We start from the raw sequence: 20415 nt of genomic DNA, 5'->3' as shown, positions 1-20415 counted from the left end.
GATGGTAGTGGCTGTGGAATGTGTATTCCCACTGTATGAGAGAGAGGCATGCACAGTTCCCACCATCCAATACAATCATTATTACCCTCTTTGGTTGGGGTCTCCGACTGAACTATACTGGAATTACAGCATGTAGGTTCTACAATTTTGCTTTTTCAGAGTACTTTGATGTAGGTGCTAGTTTAACCTTTAATACTTAGATATGTTTGGGGGAGAATTAAAATGACATGGTCTGTGTTATAATTTGTTCAATTTTACACACGCTCATACTCACACACTTGGACTCACACACAAACCTGAAAGGAGGGACTTAAAAGTGCTGTTTTTCTCAGGGCCCAGACAAATGTCCCTTTCATTCCTTCCCAACAGAAGGGACCACCTGTTCCTGGGATTGGTGGCTTTTGTCAAGGAGGTCATCCTGGCCAAGGGACTTTCACAATGCTGCCCTGCCTGTCCAGTTCTACCGCCAACGGCTGCCAGTTCTACTTCCAACGGTTCTGCGAGGGGCTGTGGTGGCAAGAAGAGATACTTACATTTTATGGGCATGCAGGGCCAGCTCTATTTTAGAGGTGTAAGTGACATGACATAACCAACAATGTATACATCTGGAATAGGTTGATATTGATAGTAGTCTTCAATGTCTCAATTGTCTGCTGTAACATTTTATATGGAGAGGCAATCACTTATCAAATACAATAAGAGAGTTCACTAGCAGGTAAACAGACAAAACCTTTTTGTTTTTATAACACTGCTTGTCCCGCTGCTTAACACTGTGGAATCCTATGTCAGATGTATACAATGGACCCAGCAGTTCACACACAACTTGCTCTCTTTTGTTCCTTTTAGTATCTCTATTCTTTCTGCTGCTGGCCTAGTTTTTCACTGCATTTACCAGGTCAAAGTCTGCTGAGGCAAGTTCAAACCTTGTAAAGTTGTCTCTTTGACCTGTTTCTCCACTACAAGATGAAACAACCAGAACCCTAAAAAGCTTCCAGGAAGATCAGGTGTTTATGACCAAGAAACTGTGAAAGGACAGAAAATGAAGACAACAATTTTAGAGTTGTGTTGTCATGTAATAGTCGCCCAGGGATATGAAATATGCCATGACTATGGTATACTATCATCACACGATTATTTTGGTTGAATAAGGTATGACTTTCGGGTTTGAATGTATCAATAGCTTGATACATGGTAAGGCCTAAGTGAGACGTGATGAACAGTGGGTTTCAATCTGGTGAGCAGCTCCATAGTGGCCAAAGTAAAGTACAAAAAGCTTACATAAAGACACTTTATTTTACTGGTCCTCTGTAGCTCAGTTGGTAGAGCATAGTGCTTGCAATGGCAAGGTAGTGGGTTCTATTCCTGGGACCACCCATATGTTTAAAAAAATTCTGCACACATGACTGTAAGTTGTTTGGGATAAAAGTGCCTGCTAAATGGCATATAGATTTATGTGTTTGTATACAGTAAATGACAGAGCTGGTTATCTAATTGCAATGTCTCATACCCTGTTCTATATCATGGATGAATTTAAGTTGAGTAAATCCTGAAAATCAGATGAACAACGGCAGTGAAGCACATTCTCCTCCCGAAACAGTGCAATTCCCTTTTATTAGAAAAGCAGAATTTGTTTCAATTCAAGGGACAATAGGAATATGAATTCACTGGGGATCCAGGCCCACAAAAAGGCTTTATTACAAACAGAAATACTCCTCTGCATCCTTCTGTCTAGACTGTAAACAGGAAATTGAGTGACTTGGCGTGGGTCACCTGGTATGTTGTGGTGTTAGTGTTTCTATGCCAGGACTCACCCTGCTGCTTTGATCCTCTTGGGCCTAAAGGCCTCCACCTGTTTAAGGAGAGTCTTCATTATCTTGCCTGTGTCTACAATGGCCTGCAGGGGACAAAAAACACAGAAGAACTTTAGCAGCATGACTATGATACTGGCTGTCAACACTCAAAGTAAAAAATACACCAAGCTGAGAGCTCACTGGTATTTCACACTAACAAAACAAATAAGAGTGCTCTAAAAAAAGAAATGATATGTGTGTGTGCATGCGCACAAGAGAGTGTGGGTTTGTGTGTGTGCATGTGTGTACAGTAGCTATGTGTGTAGCCCCAGTTGCACTGAGCAGTCTGAACCCACGGTTAAAAAGGGGACAACCAAAGTGTGACCCAGGGTAACACAGAAACCCATCTGACCCTGAACACCACTGGTGACACTGGTGGTTTAAGTCATTCAGCTTGGGGTGAAGGGGAAGCTGCATTGTGTGGCTCTATTGTGTGGCCCCTCTATTCATAATGTGACGTGTGTGTGTGTATGTTCATGTGTGTTGGGGGGTGATTGTGAGGGGGATGACATCGAACACATTTCCCTATAATCCATCAATGCAACAAATGCAATGGCAGCCATTCTTGTCATACAGTCATTTATGGCATTCGATGACATAGGCATTGGTAAACGATAATGAGCTTTTCTTATTGGATAAGTTTGTGTAGTCTTTCCTTGTTTCAGTCTGTTTTGTTCTGTTTGGTGCCTAATGAATATGACCCTGGTCTGGTAGAACTCAGACCTACATACAGAGAATGAGAGCTATGAGGCAATGTCCTCCACTCCCCATGACTTTGATAAACATCTGGAGAAAGTTATGGAGTATTTGATGGATGTACTCAGAGACTCCAATAGAGGAGAGGAAGGAAATACGCATGTTGACTCACCTCCACGATTAGGATATTATTTTTGTAAGAGAGAAAAGAGAAAGGAAGCAGTTATGCATGGGTAGGAAGGGTAAAGACGTATCTACAATCTATCTACAATCTACCACACTGCTGCACATGCATACCAAGATAACATTGACTGAAAAACTTGGTTGAGACAGATTTGCAATATGTGCATACAGTATGAAGAGTTTCTTTCCAAAACGCTATATATCCATTTTTGGAAATGTTGGTAAATTGTCTTTTATTGTTTAAATAAATAATTAAAGACTGGTGTATTTCTTCACCATCTAATCATGGCATGGGGTTGTTCAATGACAGACATGTATTTGCTTAAAATCTATCACTTGATGGTTTCATTTCAGAGACACATAATCAAGTTTTTTTTGCAAAATGCTATATAGCCGCCTCACTCTCAGATTAATAAGTAGTACTATTAGGTTTTACACAGTCAAATGTAACAAATAACTACATTTGCAATAAAGAACTGTACAAATTATACATTTGTGAAATCAGTATTTACAAAATGTTTAAAAATAATAATTTAATATGACATCTGTATGTAAAACCTTTACATTAGACATTTTTGTCAATTAGCACATGCTCTTATCCAGAGCGACTTGCAGTAAGTGCATTCATCTTAAGATAGCTAGGTGAGACAACCATGCATCACAGTCAAATATACAGGATGCGAACATTCCATTAAATCAAATCAAATCAAATTTTATTGGTCACATAGACATGGTTAGCAGATGTTATTGCGAGTGTAACGAAATGCTTGTGCTTCTAGTTCTGACAGTGCAGCAATATCTAACAAGTAATCTAACAATTCCACAACAACTACCTAATACACACAAATCTAAGTAAAGGAATGGAATAAGAATATATACATATAAATAGTATATGGATAAGCAATGACCGAGAGACATAGGCAAGATGCAATAGATGTTATAAAATACAGTATATACATATGAGATGAGTAATGCAAGATATGTAAACATGATTAAAGTGGCATTATTAAAGTGACTAGTAATCCATTTATTAAAGTGGCCAATGATTTCAAGTCTGTATGTAGGCAGCAGCCTCACTGTGTTAGTGATGGCTGTTTAACAGTCTGATGGCCTTGAGATAGAAGCTATTTTTCAGTCTCTCGGTCCCAGCTTTGATGCACCTGTACTGACCTCGCCTTCTGGATGGTAGTGGGGTGAACAGGCAGTGGCTTGGGTGGTTGTTGTCCTTGATGATCTTTTTGGCCTTCCTATGACATCGAGTGCTGTAGGTGTCCTGGAGGGCAGGTAGTTTGCCCCCTGTGATGCATTGTGCATACTGCACCACCCTCTGGAGAGCCCTGCAGTTGCCGTACCAGATGCAGCCCGACAGAATGCTCTCAATTGTGCATCTGTAGAAGTTTGTGAGGGTTTTAGGTGACAAGACAAATTTCTTCAGCCTCCTGAGGTTGAAGAGACGCTGTTGCACCTTTTTCACCACACTGTCTGTGTGGGTGGTCCATTTCAGTTTGTCCATGATGTGAACGCAGAGGAACTTAAAACTTTCCACGTTCTCCACTGCGGTCCCGTCGATGTGAATAGGGGGGTACTCCCGCTGCTGTTTCCTGAAGTCCATGATCATCTCCTTTGTTTTGTTGATGTTGAGTGAGAGGTTGTTTTCCTGACACCGCACTCCGAGGGCCCTCACCTCCTCCCTATTGGCTGTCTCGTTGTTGTTGGTAATCAAGCATACTACTGTTGTGTCGTCTGCAAACTTGATGATTGAGTTGGAGGCGTGCTTGGCCACGCAGTCATGGGTGAACAGGGAGTACAGGAAGGGGGCTGAGCACGCACCCTTGTGGGGCCCCAGTGTTGAGGATCACCGAAGTGGAGATGTTGTTTCCTACCTTCACCACCTGGGGGTGGCCCGTCAGGAATTCCAGAACCCAGTTGCACAGGGCGGGTTGAGACCCAAGGCCCCGAGCTTAATGATGAGCTTGGAGAGTACTTTGGTGTTGAATGCTGATCTGTAGTCAATGAACAGCATTACATAGGTATTCCTCTTGTCCAGGTGTGATAGGGCAGTGTGCAGTGTTATGGCGATTGCATCGTCTGTGGACCTATTTGGGCGGTATGCAAATTGAAGTGGGTTTAGGGTGACAGGTAAGGTGGAGGTGATATGATCCTTGACTAGTCTCTCAAAGCACTTCATGATGACAGAGGTGAGTGCTACGGGGCGATAGTCATTTAGTTCAGTTAACTTTGCCTTCTTGGGTACAGGAACAATGGTGGCCATCTTGAAGCTTGTGGAGACAGCAGACTGGAATGGGGAGAGATTGAATATGTCCGTAAACACACCAGCCAGCTGGTCCGCGCATGCTCTGAGGATGTGGCTAGGGATGCCGTCTGGGCCGGCAGCCTTGCGAGGGATAACACGTTTAAATGTCTTACTCAAGTCGACCATGGAGAAGGAGAGCCCACAGTCCTTGGTAGCGGGCCGCGTCGGTGGCACTGTTTTATCCTCAAAGCGGGCAAAGAAGGTGTTTAGTTTGTCTGGAAGCAAGACATCTGTGTCCGTGACATGGCTAGTTTTCTTTTTGTAGTCCGTGATTGTCTGTAGACCCTGCCACATACGTTTCGTGTCTGAGCTGTTGAATTGTGACTCCACTTTGTCTCTATATTGACATTTCGCTTGTTTGATTGCCTTGCGGATGGAATAACTCCACTGTTTGTATTCGGCCATATTCCAAGTCAACTTTCCATGGTTAAATGCAGTGGTTCGCGCTTTCAGGTTTGCACGAATGTTGCCATCCATCAATGGTTTCTGGTTAGGGTAGGTTTTAATAGTCACAGCGGGTAAAACATCTCCTATATACTTCCTGATGAACTCAGTCATCATATCCGTGTTTTTGTCAATGTTATTCTCTGAGGCTACCCGGAACATGTCCCAGTCCTCGTGATCAAAACATTCTTGAAGCGTGAAATCCGATTGGTCAGACCAGCGTTGAATAGTCCTTGTCAGGGGTACATCCTGTTTGAGTTTCTGTCTATAGGAAGGGAGGAGCAAAATGGAGTTGTGGTCAGATTTGCCGAAGGTAGGGCGGGGGAAGGCCTTGTATGCATCGCGGAAGTTAGAGTAGCAGTGATCCAGAGTTTTGCCAGAGCGAGTACTACAATCAATATGCTGATAGAATTTAGGTAGCCTTGTTCTCAAATTTGCTTTTTTTAAATCCCCAGCTACAGTAAATGCAGCCTCGGGATATATGGTTTCCAGTTTGCATAAAGTCCATTCAAGTTCCTGGAGGGTTGTCGTGGTATTGGCTTGAGAGGGGATATACAACTGTGACAATAACCGACGAGAATTCTCTTGGGAAATATTACGGTCGGCATTTGATTGTGAGGAATTCTAGGTCAGGTGCTCACAAGGACTTGAGTTCCTGTATGTTGTTATTACACCATGAGTCGTTAATCATGAAACATACACCCCCACCCTTCTTCTTCCCGGAGAGATGTTTATTTCCGTCGGCGTGACACACAAAGAATCCCGGTGGCTGTACCGACGTCGACAGCATATCCAGAGAGAGCCATGTTTCCGTGAAACAGTGTCACGACTTCCGCCGAAGTCGGTCCCTCTCCTTGTTCGGGCGGCGTTCGGCGGTCGACGTCACCGGCCTTCTAGCCATCGCCGATCCACTTTTCATTTTCCATTTGTTTTGTCTTTGTCTTACACACCTGCTTTCAATTCCCCAATTACTTCTTCATTATTTAACCCTCTGTTCCCCCATGTTTGTTTGTGAGTAATTGTTTATTGTATTGCGGTCCATATTTTGTGACCATGTATTTATACGATGTGTATTGTTATATTATTGAGTAAATTGCTTTCATTGCTCATATCTGCTGTCCTGCGCCTGACTCATCTCACCAGCTACACACAGACGCATTACAAACAGAGTATGTTACAATCCCTGATGTCTCTCTGGAAGAAACCCTTGCCCTAATTTCGTCTACCTTGTTATCTAGAGACTGGAAATTAGCGAGTAATATGCTCGGATGCGCAGGGTGGTGTGTGCGCCTCCGAAGTCTGATCAATAGATCGCTCCATCTACCTCTTCTGCCGCGACTGTCACGGCTGTCGAAAGGAGAGGACCAAGGTGCAGCGTGTGTGTAGATCCACATTTTATTTAATCTGTGAAACTTTGCAATACATAAATAAACTGACTTGACAAAACAACAAACCGTGACGCAGAGGAGAAACAAACACTACTCAAAAATATAATCACCCGGAGACACGTGATGCCGCGGAGCTGAACAGACGTTGACAAACCGAGCTCTTGAAATGTATCCTATTATTACCTAAATAACAACGTTGAAACAATATTCTAACATCGGCTGATAAATTGTCAAATACTTACCTTCCCAAAGAGCCATGGACCTCCGACCGAGAGGCAAGAAGGACGACCAAAACGTCGTTGAATCCCAAGACAACGATAACGCCACAGCTAGCAAGTTTAGCATTAGCCCTCATATCTCAGACGACGGTTCCAGACTATTGCTCTCGGCAGCCTCGCAAGACATGCTGGCTACTCTCCTCCGGGAAATTCAGGATGGTAACAAAGGTCTTTCTATGAAAATTGACAAGAAATCGGCTGAACTCCATTCTTCCATCGACGACCTGAAATCCTCCATGAATGATCTCCTTCTGAGAACGACTGAGGCCGAGATGCGCATTAGCGCAGTTGAGGACACCGTCGCTCGACATGACCAGGTTCTGATAGAACTGCAGAAGGATAATGCCTACCTCAAAAACAAAGTAGACCAGATGGAGAACCAGAGCAGACGCAGTAATATCCGTGTGGTGGGATTGAAAGAGGACAGCGAGGGCCGTGACCCGGTCCGCTTCTTCACTCAATGGATCCCGGATGTCCTAGGCATAATCAACTTCACCAAGCCGCTGGAAATCGAACGCGCCCACAGAACATCAGCACCGAAACCCCGGCCAGAGGAGCCCCCACGTGCCGTTCTGGTCAGGTTCCTCCGTTTCCAAGACAGAGAGAAGATTCTGCAACTCGCAAGAGCCAAAGGGGACATCACCTTCGATGGCAAGAGGGTCAGCCTTTTCCCGGATATGAGTGCCGATCTCGCCAGACGTCGCAAGCAGTTCAGACCTGCCGCCAAAGCACTGAAGGAGAAGAACATCACCGGCTACCTCATCCACCCTGCGCGGATGAAAGTTCAGTACAAAGGCCGATGCCATATCTTCAACACACCGGGAGAAGTATTCACTTTTCTCAAAGAACCGAACCGCGACTGAAAAACGGTCTCTCTGGGGGATAAGATCCAATCTGTTTGTTTTCTCTTATCTGGACTGATCTGCTGATATCGGATCCGTCTACCCCGCTATCCGGTCGCTATAATTGATTTGTACATTTTCAACTAACCGTTTTTCCCCGGGGTGAGTTCTATTACATTTACAGGAGACTATATTTTGGTTTAGTCAATATCCACTGGACGAAGCAATAAGTGGGTTTAGGCCCACCGCTTCCCCCCCATTTATGTTTCTCCTCTCCCGAAAAGAGACTCAAGCAGCCCTTACCGTGGGCAGTAATTATTCAGCCATAAATGCCTATTCACAACGTTTGTTTTCAATTTAGAGAGCTCGCAGGTTTTAGTTTACGCCAAGGTTTAGCTAGTAAGAGTAAGGTGGAAAGCGAGCAGCAACGTATCTCTTCAAGTGTATTCATGTTTGATTGTTGGGATTGTTGTTTTAGTCTGACAATCGGGGTGGGTGGGTTTTTTTTCCCCTTTTTTTCCATGTTTATTGTTGTTTCCTTCCTAAAGAGGCACATAGGTCACTTCTGTGTTCAAACCAAAGTTGAAACATTTCGTGACTATTTACATATGAGAGATTTCCATTCGGTTACATATTTCAAACCCAACCTATGCTTAATCCACTAAAATATGTCACATTCAACGTAAAAGGCCTTAACAGCCCGATTAAAAGGAAAAGAGTCTATACATACCTTAAGAAATTAAAGGCCGATATTGTGTTTCTACAAGAAACACATCTTACAGCCAGCGAACACAAGAAATTGAAGAGGGAATGGGTAGGACAAGTTTTTGCGTCCTCTTTTAACTCCAAAGCAAGAGGAACTGCAATTTTGATAAGTAGACACATCCCCTTCTGCGTCAACAACACCATCTCTGATCCCTCGGGCAGGTTTGTTTTGGTGCAGGGGCATATGTTTTCAGAGTCTTGGACCCTGCTGAATATTTATGCTCCTAACTTCGATGACCATATGTTTATACAGAATGTCTTCCTTCAGGTCGCTCAAGCACCACCAGGATGGCTACTGGTTGGAGGAGATCTACATTTTTGTTTAGATACAGTCCTTGATAGGTCCTCGGATAAACCCTCCCTTCTTACCAAAGCCGCCAAGCTCACCATGTCATTCATGAAAGATCTTAATTTACTAGACATCTGGAGACAGTTGCACCCACAGGATAGGGACTACTCTTTTTATTCACACCCACACAAGACACACACACGCATAGATAACTTTTTACTATCGACCCAACTGTTTCATAGAGTGTTAGATATCGAGTATCTCCCCAGATTGCTTAGCGACCATTCTCCTCTGGTATTATCAATCTCCATTCCTAACAAGGTAAACGGAGCATATAGATGGAGACTAAATCCTACACTCCTAAAGCAACCAGAATTTTGTGCATTTATCAAAGAGCAGATCAATATTTTTACTTTGACAAACAAACCCTCCGCTCCTGACAGTTTCATTCTTTGGGACACATTGAAAGCCTATCTGAGGGGACAGATCATTTCCTATACTAAAGGGTTGAAGAGAAAATACGGTGCAGAACTGAATGTCCTTGAATCTGAAATCTCTGAGCTGGAGAAAACCTACCAAAGAGGCCCGACTAAAGATCTATATAGGCTTTTGGTAAATAAAAAACTGAAATATAATATTCTGAACACATATCAAGCCGAGAGGGCCATCACTAAATCAAAACAGCGTTATTACGAGCTTGGAGAGAAAGCTCACAAAGTACTGGCATGGCAACTGAAAGCAGAGGAAAGTAAGAGGACAATTAATGCTATAGAAACCCTTACTAATGAGATATCTTTCGACCCTACCGAAATTAATAATACCTTTAAGAAATACTATGAAGACCTCTACACTTCCCAATCAAGCGATGATCTGTCGGAGATCGACTCCTTTCTCTCCTCTCTCAACCTCCCATGCCTGTCAGAGGAAGACAGAGAGCGCCTGAGTGAAAACTTCTCTGTTCCTGAATTGGTGGAAGCCATTAAATCCTTACCTTCTAATAAATCTCCTGGGGAGGATGGCTTCCCTCCAGAGTTCTATAAAGAATTTAGGGAGCTGTTGGTCCCCTACCTCATGGAGGTACTTAAAAAAGCCGGGGAAGACAACTGCTTTCCAGAGTCTTTCTCTCAAGCAGTGATTACTGTAATCCACAAGAAAGGGAAAAACCCGCTAAAGTGCGCCTCCTATAGACCAATCTCTCTCCTTAACACAGATTGTAAACTGGTCACCAAGATGCTATCTAAGAGACTGGAGTCATGTCTTCCCCTGTTGGTCAACCCAGATCAGACTGGCTTCATAATTAATAGACTGTCCTCCAATAATCTCAGAAGGTTCTTTGATATAATTCACCTTGCTAACAAAAACAAAATACCTAGTGTCGCAGTCTCCCTCGACGCTGAAAAGGCCTTTGATAGGGTTGAATGGCCATACCTCTTTCGCGTCTTGGAAAAGTTTGGTTTAGGTACCGTTTTTGTAAATTTGATAAAATCACTCTACAAATCTCCTAAAGCTAGGATTGCTACCAATGGGATTACTTCCTCCTCTTTCCCTCTCTATAGGGGGAACAGACAAGGTTGCCCAATTAGCCCCCACCTCTTTGCCCTCGCCATCGAACCGTTGGCTGAGGCTATTAGATCGTGCCCTGACATACATGGCTTTGAGGTGGGCCCCCATACCCATAAACTATCACTCTTTGCGGACGACCTTATCTTATTTCTAACAAACCCAGAACACTCCCTCTCTCACTTGCAGATCCTACTACAGTGTTATAGCTCTTTCTCTGGATATAAGGTTAACTTCGATAAAAGCGAAATCTTACCGCTGTCTGTCTTTGACCATCATACCATCAAGCACAAGTTTCCTTTTCGATGGTCGCCTCTGGGCTTCACATATTTGGGCATAATGGTGGATGGTAACCTGAACAACCTCTATAAACTCAATCTGGCCGGCTTGTTGCAGAAGGTGGAGGGTGACCTGTGTAGGTGGATGTACTTGCCTCTCACCCTACTGGGTAGAATCAATGTGATTAAAATGAATATCCTGCCCAGATTTCTATATTTGTTTCAATCTCTCCCTATCCCTGTGCCCGCAGCATTCTTTTCCTCTCTTGACAAGCTGACCAGACGGTTTATCTGGCATGGCAAAACCCCGAGGGTTAGCCTGGACAAACTGACCCTGGATTACGGTCAAGGGGGCTTAAACCTCCCCAATTTTAGAATGTACTACTGGGCTGCTCAGTCTAGGTTTCTGGCTCAGAGGTTTGACAATGGTCCCTCCCCCTCATGGTTGAACATTGAAAAGCTTGAGATGAATGATGACACGGGGGCAGAATTGTTTTACAAATGGGACAGAAAATCTATAAAAACCACCACAGACAACCCTTTAATCATACATTCTGTCCTGGCATGGTGTAAACTGCATGAGCTGTTCGGACGAGGGGGATTTCTCTCCCCTAAAACCCCTTTATGGAACAATAGATTGATCCCTATGTTTTTCCAGAATAGTAACTTTAGACCGTGGTCTGATAAGGGGATCACTCTGCTGGAACACTGTTATGAGGAGGGAGTTCTTATGTCTTTTGAACAGCTGAAACAGAAATACCACTTGTCTAACAGGGACTTCTTTAGCTACCTACAACTACGAGACTTTATTAGGGTGACTCTCAAGGGACAATGGAACCTACCTAAGATGTCACCTATTGAACAATTCTGCCATGCAGACCAACCACTACTCACGACCATTTCCCGTGTTTACGATGCTCTAATGTCAGTACTAACACTGCCTGAGCTAGATAAACCCCGATTTAGATGGGAAAAAGATCTGGGTATTGATCTTGATGAGGGCCTATGGAGTGACCTATGCAGGGATGGTGTTACATCCACATTGAACTCCAGATACAGATTGATCCAGTTTAATTTCCTCCATCAGCTCTATATCACCCCATCTAGACTGCACAAGTTCAACCCTGATATCTCCTCCCTATGTTTTAGATGTGGCTCAGATGAAGGAACATTCCTCCATTCCACTTGGCAGTGTTCAAAACTACATGGTTTCTGGCAGGGGGTATGCGATACCATATCCTCAATCCACGGGGTTGCATTCCCTTTAGACCCCGAGGTCTGCCTACTGGGTAAATATACTAACACCAATCTTAGGCAAAGTCATACTATAAAGCTAACAGAAATATTGCTAGCGATTGCCAAGAAATGTATTGCCTTGAAATGGAAATCGGATTCCCCCCTACCAGTGGCAATGTGGCTATCGGAAGTTAATAGTTGTATCCCACTGGAGAAAATCACTTACTGCTTGAGGAATAAGTTAAAGACATTTTACAGAATTTGGCAACCTTTTATTGACTATATGGAGAATCTCCCCCCACACCACATTGATTGAATCTCTATATAATTCTTATATAATGTTTCACAAGTAATGTATAATATGTAGCTTACAGCAGGTGACCATATGAATCAATGTCTCATTATTATTATTAATATTTATTTTATTATGATTTATGTATCATGTATGTTTTTTATGTATTATGTATGCCCGTATATATCATTTTAATTTTTTATTACGCTCATCTGTTACCGTCACTTTGTCCTTTGTTGTCTAACATATTTTCACTTTTGTTTTGAATGTTCTTAATTGGAAAATGCAAAAATAAAATATTCAAAAAAAAAAAATATATATATATATATAATCACCCACAAAAACCCAGGAAGAAAAACCCCTACTTAAATATGATCTCCAATTAGAGACAACGAGGACCAGCTGCCTCCAATTGGAGATCATCCCAAACAAGCCAACATAGAAATACAAAAACTAGAACCTAAGAACATAGAAATAGAAAACATAGAAAAACACAAAACACCCCCTGTCACGCCCTGACCTACTCTACCATAGAAAATCACATCTTACTATGGTCAGGACGTGACAGTGACGTTGTTTTGGGTCAGCCTCTGGAATCAGTTCAGATGCCCTGGGGGGTTCGGACAAAGAATCCGCTTCGGTAAAGTTGAATTCCTGGTCGTAGTGCTGGTAAGTTGACGTCGTTCTGATATACAATAGTTCTTCCTGGCTGTATGTAACAGCACTTAAGATTTTCTGGGCTGACAATGTAAGAAATAATACATAAAAAAATCTAAAATACTGCAAAGTTTCTTAAGGACTAGAAGCGAGGCGGCCCTCTCTGCCGGCACCATCTTGGGGTACAGCTAAACAATGAATACACAGTGCCTTCAGAAAATATTCATACCACTTGACTTATTCCACATTTTGCTGTGTTACAGCCTGAATTCAAAATCGATTCAATCTTTTTTTTTCTCACCCATCTACACACTACCTCATAATGACAAAGTGAAAACATGTTTTTAGAAATGTTAGCAAATTTATTGAAAATGAAAAACAGAAATATGTCATTTAGATTTTGCCTTGTGTTATAGGTTATTGTCCTGCTGAAAGGTGAATTCATCTCCCAGTGTCTGGTGGAAAGAAGACTGAACCAGGTTTTCCTCTAGGATTTGCCTGTGCTTAGCTCCATACCATTTATTTTCTGCAGGCTCCGTGCCATGGATCATCACTACAGGTTCCGCGCCATGGATCATCACTGGAGGCTTTGTGCCATGGATCATCTCTACAGGCTCCGGGCCATGGATCATCCCTACAGACTTCTTGCCATGGATTATCCCTACAGGCTCCGGGCCATGGAATATCACTGGAGGCTTCGTGCCATGGATCATCCCTACAGGCTCCGGGCCATGGATCATCACTGGAGGCTTCGTGCCATGGATCATCCCTACAGGCTCTGGGCCATGGATCATCACTGGAGGCTTCGTGCCATGGATCATCCCTACAGGCTCTGGGCCATGGATCATCACTGGAGGCTTCGTGCCATGGATTATCACTGGAGGCTTCCTACGTGGAGCTGGAACCGGTCTCACCGGACTGGGGAGACGCACAGGAGACTGGGTGTGCAGAGCAGGCACAGGGTATACTGGGCCGTGGAGGCGCACTGGAGGTCTGGAGCTTAGGGCTGGCACAACCCGTCCTGGCTGGATGTTTAATTTAGCCCAGCAAGGGCAGAGCGCTGGCACAGGACGAACTGGGCTGTGCTGGTGAACGGGGGGTACCGTGCGTAGAGCTGGCGCAGGATAACCTGGGCCGAAGAGACGCACTGGAGACCAGGAACGCTGAGCCGGCACACTTCTTCCTGGCTGACGGCCAACTCTAGCACGGCAACTGTGAGGAGCTTGCACCGAGCGCACCGGGCTGTGACTGCGCACTGGCGACACAGTGCGCATCACCGCATAACACGGTGCTTGCTCGGTCACTCGCTCCCCACGGTAAGCACAGAGAGTTGGCTCAGGTCTCAACCCCGACTTCGCCAATCTCCCCGTGTGCCTCCAACAATTTTATTTTTGCTGCTGCCTCTCGGGCTTCCATTGTTGCCTTGCTTGTTCCTCCCAGTATCGCCGTTCCGCTTTCGCTGACTCTATCTCCTCTTGCGGACAGCGATACTCCCCAGGCCTTGTCCAGGGTCCTGCCCCATCCAGGATTTCCTCCCAGGTCCAGTCCTCCTGACCACGCTGCTTGGTCCTTTGGTGGTGGGTAGGTCTGTTACGACCGTCGCAATGAGAGGGGACCAAAGCGCAGCGTGGTAAGTGTTCATATTATTTATTAAACAATGAAACACTATAACAAAGAAACAAAACGAAAAGCCAAACAGTTCCGTCAGGTAACGAATACAAAACAGAAAATAACTACCCACAAAACACAGGTGGGAAAGGCTGCCTAGGTATGATTCCTAATCAGAGACAACGATAGACAGCTGCCTCTGATTAGGAACCATACTCGGCCCAACACAAAGAAATACAAAACAGAGAATGCCCACCCCACACCCTGACCTAACAAAATAGAGAAATAAACCGTCTATCAGGTCAGGGCGTGACAATATATATATATATATATATATATATATATATTTTACATTGTTTGCAAACTGATATGTGACACGTATTAATGCCAAAATAACATGCAAAACAGTCAGAAAAATATATCATTCTTATATAAAAAAAAAAAAGCTAAACAGTTAGGGCTCAAAACATGTGGGGCTCTACCTTACCTTCCCTGAATGACGGGTCGCCACTGATTATAAACATACCCATAACATGATGCAGCCACCACTATGCTTGAAAATATGGAGAGTGGTACTCAGTAACATGTTGTGTTGGATTTGCCCCAAACATAACACTTTATATTCAGGAAAAAAAGTTGAATTGCTTTGCAAATGTATTTTGTCAGTATTACTTTAGTGCCTTGTTTGCAAACAGGATGCTTGTTTTGGAGAATAAAAAACATTCTGTAAAGGCTTTTTTACACCTGAACTTCTTTAGGCTTGCCATAACAAAGGGGTTGAAAACTTATTGGCATTTCAGCTTTTCATTTTAAATTAATTTGTGAAAATTTCGAAAAACATTATTCCATTTTGACATTATTGTGTTTTGTGTGTAGGCCAGTGAAGATCAGCAATTAGAAGACTAATAGTTTACACACACATGATGGTGCCCATAAGCAATCATTTCTGATGAAAAACACAAATGTGAAAAATGTGTAGATATAGCATTTTGGAAATAAAATCTCCATATGGGAGCGACTCCATAACCACATGAAATACAGGTAACTGACAAAATAAAGGAAACACCAACATAAAATGTCTTAATAGGGCGTTAGACCACCACGAGCCAGAACAGCTTCAAAGCACCTTGGCAAGTGCTTGAAACTCTATTGGAGGGATGCAACACCATTCTTCCAAAAATAAATATAATCATTAGGGGTTTTGTTGATGGTGGTGGAAAAGCTGTCTCAGGCGCTACTCCAAAATCTCCCGTAAGTGTTCAATTGGGTTGAGATCTGGTGACAGATGGCCATGGAATATGGTCTACACCATGTTCATGCTCATCAAACCATTCAGTAACCACTCGTGCCCTGTGGACGGGGGCATTGTCATCCCATGGGGCATAGCCTTGGTAGCCAAAGTAAGGCCTGCCCAACATTTTTATACATGACTCTAAGCATGATGGAATGTTAGTTGCTTAATTAACTCAGGAACCATGCCTATCTCTCATTTACTCAAGTGTTTCCATTATTTTGGCAGTTACCTGTAATTATGCACATCATATATTGAGTGTTAGAAAAATATCAATGTTAAAATAATGTTACACAAACACATTTCGGACAAAGGTAAGCATCAAAAAAGCAGTACATGCCTATGCCCACACAAAGGCACTATGAAGTCTGTAACATGGCATGGGGCATATGGATTTAGAAGTAGAATACAGTACTACTCAATAAGTGTTTTCCCTAGACAAAGTGATCCGTTATGAAAAAGTTTTGTTTTCTTCTAGTTGCAGAGGAACTGAACATTCCTGATATTGCAAAAAGTCTATCAGAGGCATGCCTCCCACTGTTGACCTATTGCCCTATGCAGGCAGGGACAGCCAGCCAATACCAGACATCACATGTTGCAGAAGAAATAAGATGGCCAATCATATTGGACAAAACAAGGGCTTTCTACTCAGTCGTCCAGGGGCATGATCCAACTCTTCCTGATTATTAATGCTAGCAGTGTGAGACTTATTACTTTATATTGGTGATTACACAAGGCATGTCTAAATAATGCCTTGCTTATCTGACTAGAAAGTCTGTGTCTTCTCTCTCTCTGTGGCTCTCTGTCCGCCTGCATTGTCTGCAATTTAGCATGGATGTGCATTTGAGGAACTTTCGACGCAAATATGAACTAAGGTATTCTCAAAACTCAAGAGAAGACAATAGACATCCCAATCCTAAACATGCTGCCTGAAAACAAACACATATAGTGGTAATGCTGTACGGTACTTTAATTTCATGTGAAGAATGCAATCAAGCAGAAATGAAGCCACGCTGAGTTGATCTATCTGGGGCTCAGTAGTTCCATTCATTTCTTCAAGACAGTAAATAATGACTAATCTTAATCCTCAATCCAGACAGTGTAAACAATATGGGTAGAAACTATAATCTCTCGCTAGTATCTACAATACATCAATGGTAGATATTGTGTCAACTTTCCCTAGGCCTCAATTACTTAACAATCCACAGTTTTATTCTATGTACAATAGTCAGTACCTGTCTCAAAGAAACAATAAACCACATAGTAACTGTAAATGATTTCACACACAGTCCTAACATGATCTGTGTAGAAAAGCAACAGAGAAATGAGTTAAACTCACCATCCCATAACTCATCAATGGTTCAGCATTTTCTTACTCACTAATATCTGAGCCACGCCTCTCTAAAGCCTGTGTCAGTGTGTGTGTGTCTGATTTATGTCAGCAGCGTTTCCCTCGCTGACCTATGATCCCATTAATGGCTGGACACGTACACAGACAGACAGACAGACAGACAGACAGACAGACAGACAGACAGACAGACAGACAGACAGACAGACAGACAGACAGACAGACAGACAGACAGACAGACAGACAGACAGACAGACAGACAGACAGACAGACAGACAGGACAGACAGACAGACATTAGAGGCACTGCAGAATAGTGACTAACTAAGCCAATGTCTTGTTCTCCCAAGACAATGAGCAATGATGCTATATTTCTAGTATGACATCAGCAGCTATTTAAGCAAACAAATGTTGTATGTCGCAAATATAATATATATACTTTAATGGGTGGAAGGAGAATTGGTAGCAGCAGTTTGCCAGAAATAGTGATAAATTATAGTCCTGACAGAAGAGGAAAGATGTGGTCATAGCTTTGTCACATGTCCAGGTTGTGGATTAAATCTAATCAAGGCCATAACTAACCATGGTCTTTGAGTTCAGCTCCAAAATTTGGGGAGGCTGAATGTGGGGAAGACTGCCACCTTTTGGCTGTTTAGAGATACTGCCCAACTCTTTCTCAGTTCAGAATAACAACTACTACTGAGAAGCACCACGATCATATCAACTGCTTTCAAGACACATCATTGACTTTTTAAGTGAGAACTGGTCGTAGCCACGGGAAGTAGGGGTACTGATAAGTAAAAAAAAAAATATATATATTAATTTAAACAAATCATTTAAATTAATAAATACTAATTATTTGCCAAGTCAGTGAACTAGGCCGTTATTACTCCTGTACTAGCGTAGAAAAACTCTCGTCAGGAGCCCCCCCCCGCCACCACATCGACAGGACCCCAACCCAAAACATCTTCGGTATGTGGATTTGTAGGGCTCATAACTATATCTGCTCACAGCTTGTCTGGTATGTGTTATATTTTCTGTGTATAGCAGTACTACTCACCTTTCCAGTCAGGAAAGAGAAGTCTTCTGCTCCAATGATGTGGAGATCCTTTGTTGACTGGTCGTTCTACAAGAAAAGCAAAGAAAAACAAACAATCAATTGAATTAATTTGGATTTGGTCAAGTGTGGTGTAAGAGCTTACAGTAATACAACATTAATTACAATAATTTTATGGATATTATTATTTTTAAAAAACTGATAGAACATAAAGTGTGTACAACGGCCCTGTAGGCCTAAATGCACTACTCTGTGCATTTAGTATATATGTATATGCATAGTATATACATACTGTATATGCCAGCTGGAAATTACTACAGGCATGACCAGGCACACATGGACCTGGAGAACGAAACACTACAATCTCAAACCATTACACTTTTATCTGGAAGTCTTATGACTGAATGCATCATAAAGGCTTATTTTCTACATTGTGAAACTTCCTGTCCACTTGTCCAGCATCAAATAAGAACACGTTGGTTAAGTCCTTACCACATAACTCTTGAGGCGAATGAAGTTGACACTAATGGGCAGAGTGTGGTGGGATTTGCGGCTCAGTGCTTTGATACTCTCCACCGGTCGGCACAGAACTGATACCTGGCTTTCAGCACACATAGCACGACGATGTCATGGTCGCCCAGGTACCCATGATGTTACGGGCAAGACACTCAGTCCTGCAACACAAGTATTTGAAAGATAAGAGGGAGTTACTCAATCCAAGCTCTCTCCAAGATGCCCTCCATCTCTCTGTTTATCTATCGTTGGGCTATTGGGATTGTATCTTCACACTCACTGATAATATCCTGATAGGAAATTGTCCTTTGTTCTGTTTGACCACTGAGGACTACAGATGTATGACCTTTTTAAACCACAAATGCATTACAAGTTTTAAATGCCCTGGATTGCAGGAAGATTCTCCTGCAACAGGGTGATCAAATTAAGATCCTACATCTGATTGAGGACTGGGCGACTGAAAGTCTTGTAGTTTCCCCATGTCAGTGGTCACATATTTACCAACTAAATTGGTAAATTAGGCCTTCTGCATTTATGCTAAATATTTGACCTGTCCATGATGATGCCATACGGGATGCGAACACCCTCTAGATACACAGAGTAGTGTTTTGGATAGTTAAACAGCTCTAAACTTCAACCTGACCAGTCATGATCTTGGAGGGAAAATATAATAGTCATTCAAATATTTGCATGCAGTTTAAGTGACAAGTGAAGTCCATACCAGGCATCTAACAGGCATGTGTAATAGTTATGTAACAAACAACCAAAGTCATTTCGTTTGTTTGTAGTAGGCACATTTATATGTAACATATTTCACAGCAAGTATCCACATCAAAGTGATCACTAATTCAGGATGCATCACATAGCCAAGCAGGCTTTCTTTTCCAAAGAATGTCATTGTATTTACCACAATTCCTCCACTTTTCTGGAACCCAAATTGTTTTTTATTTTATTTTACCTTTATTTATCCAGGTTTTTCTCATTGAGATAACATCTCTTTTCCAAGAGAGACCTGGTCCAATAGCAGCAGGCGGAACAACGTTTCAGACAAAACAACTTACGTACACTAACACAACATTAAACAAAACTATTAACACACATACAGTACAACAAAAACATTTTACGTTAAAAACACGAAAGTCTTGACTAAAACAGTGCTCCTAAAGACAATTACACTCTTCTATGATATATACATCGATCAAGTGTTTAAACCCCACCAATGAAACTAGATCATCACATTTTAAAATGTTCAGGAGAGAATTCCAGGACCATGGAGCTAAGTAACTACAACATATTCTACCATGACTTGTTCTAATTTTTGGTACTGTTAGAAGCAAATTACAATGGGACCGTAATTGATATTTATTTACTGACCTGACAAAAAAAATTGCAGAGATAAAATGTCATTTTACCCAATATGGCCTTATAAATCAGTGTATACCTGTGTTTAAGCCTACGCAAGGTCAATGACGACCAGCCAACAGCGCTGTAGAGATCACAATGATGTGTTAGACGTTTTCAGAGAGGC

The 20415-nt window shown here is 42.6% G+C and overlaps 1 pseudogene; it reads right to left on the bottom strand.

Annotated features, from left to right (window-relative positions):
• Positions 1-1807: 1807 nt before the first annotated feature.
• LOC106599231 (hypoxanthine-guanine phosphoribosyltransferase-like) lies at positions 1808-19565 on the bottom strand (annotated as a pseudogene).
• Between the last annotated feature and the right edge of the window lie 850 nt (positions 19566-20415).

Source organism: Salmo salar, chromosome 03 (genome assembly GCF_965601325.2).
Source record: "Salmo salar chromosome 03, fSalSal1, whole genome shotgun sequence".
Classification (NCBI taxonomy): domain Eukaryota; kingdom Metazoa; phylum Chordata; class Actinopteri; order Salmoniformes; family Salmonidae; genus Salmo; species Salmo salar.
Note: the sequence above shows the minus strand (reverse complement) of the source record. Positions and strands in the feature narration are given on the sequence as shown.